This window comes from Mytilus edulis, chromosome 1, assembly GCF_963676685.1.
Source record: "Mytilus edulis chromosome 1, xbMytEdul2.2, whole genome shotgun sequence".
NCBI classification, from domain to species: Eukaryota; Metazoa; Mollusca; class Bivalvia; order Mytilida; family Mytilidae; genus Mytilus; species Mytilus edulis.
The window spans coordinates 8862329-8870133 of NC_092344.1; positions in this window are offsets into that span (position 1 = coordinate 8862329).

Genomic DNA, 7805 nt, shown 5'->3' on the forward strand with positions numbered 1-7805 from the left:
GTGGTTCATTACATGATCATACATGTACTTATATAAAAAAAAAACTAGAATGTATTACAAATTACTTAATATTGTATGAACTTCTTACTAACTTTAGGCCATTAGGACAGTTGAAAAAAAATACAATACATGCTTTATTACATGTATATTTCCAATACAATATTAATAGAAACACCATTTTTTTTCTATATATGACTGAACTAAAAAGGATGTGGGGTATGTACCAATGAGACAAATAAAATAAAAATAAAAAATGGCCTGAAATACCAACACCAACACCCAGAGGTCTCATTGTTGCTTCCGAAAAATGACCAACTTCCCTTACCACATAAGCACTAATGTTATTTATTAAAAAAAATGTTACAACAAATCTCAGAATATACAAAGTAATTCAAATTATAAATACACAACAAAGAGTTCGCATGAGGCAACTGCTGAAAATAATGGGCCTTTTCTTGGGGTAGACACATACAGAATGTGACATTTTGTTTTAAAATATTCAACGCTCCGCCTTATATTATATGATTGTAGGATACACATATCAAAATTGATTTTTAGATCAATTACTACACTTCCATTTAAAAAAAAACCACCAAACTTATATAAAAAAAAACATGCACCAAAAAACTAACAATTTCAAATATAGTTTTTTTCCCTATCAAAACGTTGAATTATCTCCCCTTTTGACATGAAATACTACATTAAAGGTTATATACCACCATTTCTTTGCCTTCTATATGTAATACTTTATAACCTATGTGTAACATTATTAAATGGTTTCTTTTACTCATGTATTTTTACTATTTTTTAAATATAGTATATTTTAGGGAAAAAACTTGATAGCCAAAGGTCAGTAATTCTAGCCGGCCTACAGAAAATTTTGAAAATATTTATATAAAAATGTCTTTCTCTCAAAAGTAAGAAAGTATAAAGGACTTTATCTCAAGAGTTTAGATATCACCCCTGCATGATTCTGACATGGAGCTGTACTTAAATGGAATTTTTAAGCCACTCATTAATATATATTGAAAAGCCAAAAAAAAAAAAAAAACATTAATGAAAGATGTAAGCAAAAAAATATCAGGTGATCGATTCAGGCTCTTATAAGCCTCTTGTTAGTTTGTAGCTCTTCATTCTCATAAGCTTTGGATTTTATTTAGGCCTCGAGCATCACTGAAGAGACATTGATTGTCGAAATTTGCATCTAGTGCAGAAAATTAGTACCGTTTATGTTCTAACATAAATCAAATGGAGACGAATCCATACATAGTATGTGAATCGATGAAATTGGCATTGAAAATCCAAAGTTGCTTAACAGCGCTACACTTGTACGATATTGATTTATTGGTACACCAAGTAGCAAATGTTACATGAATGCTCACGACGAGAAAAAATTAGCAATGCAGAAAATAAGTATGTCGTGTAATACAGCCTGTCCGGGATGAGGGTCGGTCATTTGAACTGCTTCTGGAAAATGAGTATATATTGTCGTTACCACAATCCACTTCCCTTTTCACCACAAATGTGACCTACCAAATTAGACTATTTAATGGGTTTGAAATCAAACGAGCAACACGACGGGTGCCACCTGTGCAACAGGATCTGCTAACCCTTCCGGAGCACCTGAGATCACCCCAGTTTTTGTTGGGGTTCGTGTTGCTTAGTCTTCAGTTCTCTATGTTGTGTCTTGTCTAGTTTTTATTTTTTGACCGTGGCGTTGTCTGCATCTGTATGTGTACGTCGAAGATACCAATTCTGGCTTTTACTCACCGGGGTTATACAGTGAATTTGACTTCATCTTTTGGATAGGGACATAACTGTTTCCAACAACAGGCCACCTACGATAACCTCAATGAGTTTTAGATAGGGTTCGCTATAACATGCTTTCAATGGTCCTTACAATTCTGTTGACAGTTATGATTTTTCTACTCTGTACACTACACTTCCACACAATCTTATAAAGAAAAAGTTTTTGTATTTGATAAAATGGTCTTTCGAAAAATCTCATTGTAATTTTATTTGCTGTAACTCGTTTAAGGCCTTTTTCTGTAACGAAAAGGGAAAGTATGCTAGATACACTTACTGGAAATGTGAGGATATGATTGAAGCTTTAAACTTTCTGCTTGATAACATTTATGTACGTTTCGGCGATAAAGTGTATCGTCAGGTAGTAGGTATTCCTATGGGCACCAACTGTGCCCCTTTAATAGCAGATTTATTTCTATATTGCTATGAATCTCAGTTTATGACCAAACTCAGTAAAGACCCATCATTGTTACATTTGGTTGATACATTCAAAAATACCTACCGTTATCTGGATGATATTTTTTCGTTGAATAATCCAGAGTTCTCTAAATATACTTCAGAAATTTACCCAAACGAACTTACTTTAACTAAATCTAACACAAACAGCAGCAGTTGTCCTTTTCTAGATTTAGACATTTCAATTTCAAACGGGAAACTTCACACTAAAATTTACGACAAAAGAGACGATTTTTCATTTCCTATTGTTAATTTTCCTTTTTTAGACGGCGATGTGCCTTTGGCTCCATCATACGGTGTTTATATATCGCAACTCGTTCGGTTTGCCCGTGTGTGTTCTGATGTCATAGATTTTAACGAACGTAATCAATGCATCACTGGTAAATTGTTGTGTCAGGGATTTCGATACCATAAATTACTTAAAACTTTTACTAAATTCTTTCATAGATACAAAGATTTGATTAGTAAATTTGGCTATACCTGTAGAAAGCTTATTAAAAATGGTATTTCACATCCTAAATTTTATGGTAATATTGTACTTAAAGCGAGGAAATCACTATGTGATCCTTGTAAACTCATCGAACCTTTAAACAAACTTATAAGTAAGGGTTATCGTACCAATATTGTAATAAGATCTCTGAATATAGTTCACATTGGCACTAATATTGATATTGTCATTAGCAAATTAAAACATAACTAAATTTCATTATCTTTTGAGGCGAGATGTATAGAGACACAGACACGTTAACTTTTATTTCTATAGAAGTCGCTCTTCACTATACTACTACCTGTCGATACATTTATTTTTGGCATTGCACAAGTCATGTCTTCTTTGACTATTAATGACGTTAAAATACTAAATCCCTGTGATGTGTTTTAGTCGATTTTAGTCTCTGATGCATGATTTTTTATTATTAATTGGTTTTGGCTTTTAACTAGCTGTCAGTAACTGCGAGTACTCTCAAATCGTATTTTCTTGTTAATTCGACCTGTTGATACTGTTTATAATGCTTTTTTGTCATTTTTTATTTATACGGATCTTGTCTGTACACCAGCTTTGATTATTTGTAATATCTTCACTTATTCTTACAACATTTGTATAAACTTCAAGATTATAAAATAAACGGTTTTTTTCTAAAGTGAACATTGATTGGTTAAATATTTCTCAGTCATGTCCTGTTTTTGAATTTGTTTGTTAGCTTTTTGGTCATGAATGTTTGTCTCTAATATTTAATTAACTGTGCATTTGTATTCAGATATCGCAGATCAAATTTATTCGTTCATTGTTTAATCATACGTTTTTTGATTGAGTTAAGTCTGCCAATTGATATTTTATCGTATGTTTTTCTTTGTTGTGATGTTATGCTATTGTTTCAGAAAAAGGGAGAAGGTTTGGATCCATTAAAACGTTTAATCCCGCTGCAAATGTTTGCACCTGTCCTAAGTCAGGAATCTGATGTACAGTAGTTGTCGTTTGTTTATGTAATATATACGTGTTTCTCGTTTCTCGTTTTGTTAATATAGATTAGACCGTTGGTTTTCCCGTTTGAATGGTTTTACACTAGTAATTTTGGGGCCCTTTATAGCTTGTTGTTCGGTGTGAGCTAAGGCTCCGTGTTGAAGGCCGTACTTTAACCTATAATGGTTTACTTTTTAAATTGTTATTTGTATGGAGAGTTGTCTCATTGGCACTCACACCACATCTTCCTATATCTATAGCATTGCACTCTCTCTCTCCACATTAAATTTTAAGACCTAAATCTGACCAGACGCGGCAGGGTACTTATAAATCCCACACAGCTAAACAGACGTCCATGTTTGGAAAGGGCAATATTGACGGTAAAAAGAAAACCAAAGTGATCATATCTCTATTCCCCAGTCCCATTTGTGGACTTCTTGTTCAGAATTTCAAATCCAATCAAAATAAAACCATATTTATTGTAGAATAAAAAGAGGAAAATCACAAAAATACGGAGCTCCAAGGAAAATTCAAAAAGAAAATTCCGTAAATAAATGACAAAATCAAAAGCTAAAACACATCAAACGAATAGATAACAACTGTCGCAAGTCTGACTTGATGCAGGTATTTTCTGATGTAGAAAATGGTGGATTAAACCTGGTTTTATAGCTAGCTAAACCACTCACTTGTATGACAGTCGAATTAAATTGCATTATATTTACAGAGATGTGTGGACAATACAAACATACACATTAGGTAAAAGTGTCAGCGTACATCAGTCAACATTGTTTTATCTTAATCTCTCTAGACAAAAACAAATGTATTAACAAACATTTATCATGTTATAATAACACAATGACGGAATGAATAAGTACAGAGCCATTTCGTATGTAAAAAAGACACACATAAAGGCATATAACCAAAGCTTATTAGAAAAAGTTAAAAACAAGAATACAGAAATGATATAATAGAACATTAACACAATGACAGGATGTATTAATATAGAGTCACGTCATATGCAACAGAGAATCACAAAAAGGCATAAAGACAAAGTCTATTAGCAAAAATAAAAATCAGGACTACAAACATTATCATAGAACAGAAATGGGATGCATAAGTACAGAGCCGCGTAAAATAGATACCAATAAAAGCAGACTAAAGCAGTAAAAGTAATATTCATAAAGCAAAATTAAACAATACTATTACACGTTATTAAGATGATAAACAACGTCAGTACCATCGTGTATTATATTCGAAGTTGATACCGAATATTTATCAACAAGGTCTTGGTATCCTATGAACTTTTTTTTATTACAAAAAGGACGAGACGTTCTTTGACATACCCTTGTTTCATCAAATTTCTGCTCAATCTCTGGTGACGTTTTACAAAGTCTGAGGAGTTGCTAGAATATTATCCTGTAATACTTGAACGTGTTAATAAATCTATTAAAAGTGACAGATGCCATTTTGGTTATATATTAACATCATGTAACATTTGTATGGAAATATATCTCGTTTTAGAATTCGGACTTTTGTTCAGAGTGAGTCAAACAAACGCAAAACTAAAAAACTGGGTGATCAACGTTGAAATTGCCCGGTTGACTCTGAACGTATACGAAAAACGAAATTGCTAGGGAAGTATCAAATCACTGAGCGACATGTTTAACGTTTAGATATTTTCTCGCTGTACTGAAGACCCATGTATGGCCTTGTGCCGTTTTCTGCTCTTAGTTTAAGGTTTTTGTCTCTTTGAAACATTCACCGTATGAATGTGTAATCTATAAAAACATGTTTATAGTCTTTATCGGTTAAAATTCTCAAAGCTAAGTTGTGAACTTTCCATTTCTAAGTAGCAACATTCCAGCACCAGCTGCATACGGGGTATATATTTCCCAATTAATACGATATTCCCGTGCTTGCATTTCCTATCATGATTTTCTTGATAGAGGGTTGCTGCTCACAAGGAAGCTATTAAACCAAGAGTTCCAAATGGTGAAGTTGAAATCATCCCTTCGTAAATTTTACGGACGCCATCACGAGTTGGTTGACCGTTATGGAATAACCTTTTCACAAATGATATCGAATATGTTCCTTGCGTGGTGGCTAACAATCTCCTTCCATTTCATGAATGTGACCTACCGAATTAGACTATTTACCGGATTTGTTATCACATAAGCAACACGACGGGTGCCACATGTGGAGCAATATCTGCTCACCCTTCCGGAGCACCTGAGATCATCCCTAGTTTTTGTGGGGTTCGTGTTGCTTATTCTTTAGTTTTCTATGTTTTGTCATGTGTACTGTTATTTGTCTGTTTGTCTTTTTTTTTAAATTTTTAGCCATGGCCTTGTCGGTTTATTTTCGATTTATGAGTTTGACTGTCCCTCTGGTATCTTTCGTCCCTCTTTTTTACATGTTAATTTTGGCTCCTGCAAAAATGATGATACATTTTATTTCCATTGCTAAAATGTACCCTAATAGTTGGGCGAAAACCTATTAAGGGCATACGATACAGTTTTGATTCTGTATTTACAAGTTGATGAAAATTAGCATAAAGGCTATTTTAAACCTGATCAAATCAAATATGTTTTAAAAAATATACCTTCATGTGCTACTTTTTGAGTAAATTGAGGTTCAAATTTCAGATATTTCCTCAAAATACGAATTTGTGGACATATTTTTCCTTTCGATAGAAATACATAACTTTTTTGTTTTAAAAGATAAACGATCTATTTTTTGTTAAATTATTTGTAATTTGTGTGTTATATAAATATTGAATAAATTTGTGCATTTTATTTTGACAAATAACTCAAATTTATCAAATGATCATGAATGTAGGAAAAAAACGTTATTTTTGGCTGTATATTTATCAAAGGAGTAGGTCCAGTAAGACCCCTTTTTGGCCCCAAAATATAGCAGTTTTACAAAATTGTTAAAATGTAAACTTTTAGTCATTTATTGGATAGTAGAAAGGTTCTGCTACATACATATGGGCTCTTTTTGCCAATACAATGCACATATATTGAGAACTAGCACCATTAATTCATGCTAAATTACTGAAATCTTCACAATTCCAGCATTTAAGTTAAATTTTAGACGGTTTCCGTGTAAAACGAAAGTGGCCGCATTCGTGTTCATCCAAAATATTGAAATGGAAGTTGTATTTAATGACAATACATAACATATATAAAGATTGAGGATGCGGCCACTTTCGTTTTAGACAAAAACCATCTGAAAAGTGACATTTTTTTCGCATATTTGGTAGATTTCTCATATTTGAGCCAGAATCGGATCGTTTTTAATGACTAAATAAGTTAAAATCTTTCACATAAATTAATTGCATCATATGAAATAGACACTTAAATGTTAAAAAAGTTGCCAAAATCTTTCGTCAGATGAAACTGAAATTTGAGGCCAAAATCGGTCCTTACCGGACCTACTCCTTTAAAAAAATTGCACTATTTACGTTTTCATGAAAATTGGTACACATAATCTTCTTACGTAATCAAAATGTCATTTTAAAAAAGGGAGGTCCATGAACTCGTTTTAAAGTTAAATCAGTTTGAATGCTCAAAAGTAGCCGAAAACTGCATCTTTTCCCGATAAGTCCCCGTTTGACGTCGCGAAAATAACAATTTACGTTAGCAACGTCATTACCTCCCCTGTAACTGTATCGTATGCCCTTTAGAGCGATTTCAGTAATATCCATTTGACTTGGCTCTGTACTCATGCATCCAGTCAATGTCCATTCGTTTTTAATGTGTTTGGTTATTTGATTTTGCCATGTGATTATTTCCTCTGAGTTCAGTATTTTTGTGATTTTACTTTTTCATTATGTTGTTTGTGTTATGTTTCATTTTTGCTTTGTCCGCGTGTCTTTTTGTGTTTCTTTTATACAAATGATATGGCCCTGCACTTGAACATCCTGCTATTGTGTATATTATTGTATTCTGATCTTTCATATTTGATATAAATGATTTGTCTACATGCCCTACTGTGTTTTTCGTATATATGAGGACGTGGCTCTTCTTTTTTTTTTTTTTTTTTTATAGTATACATTATTTTTACAATAAGCATAAAGACA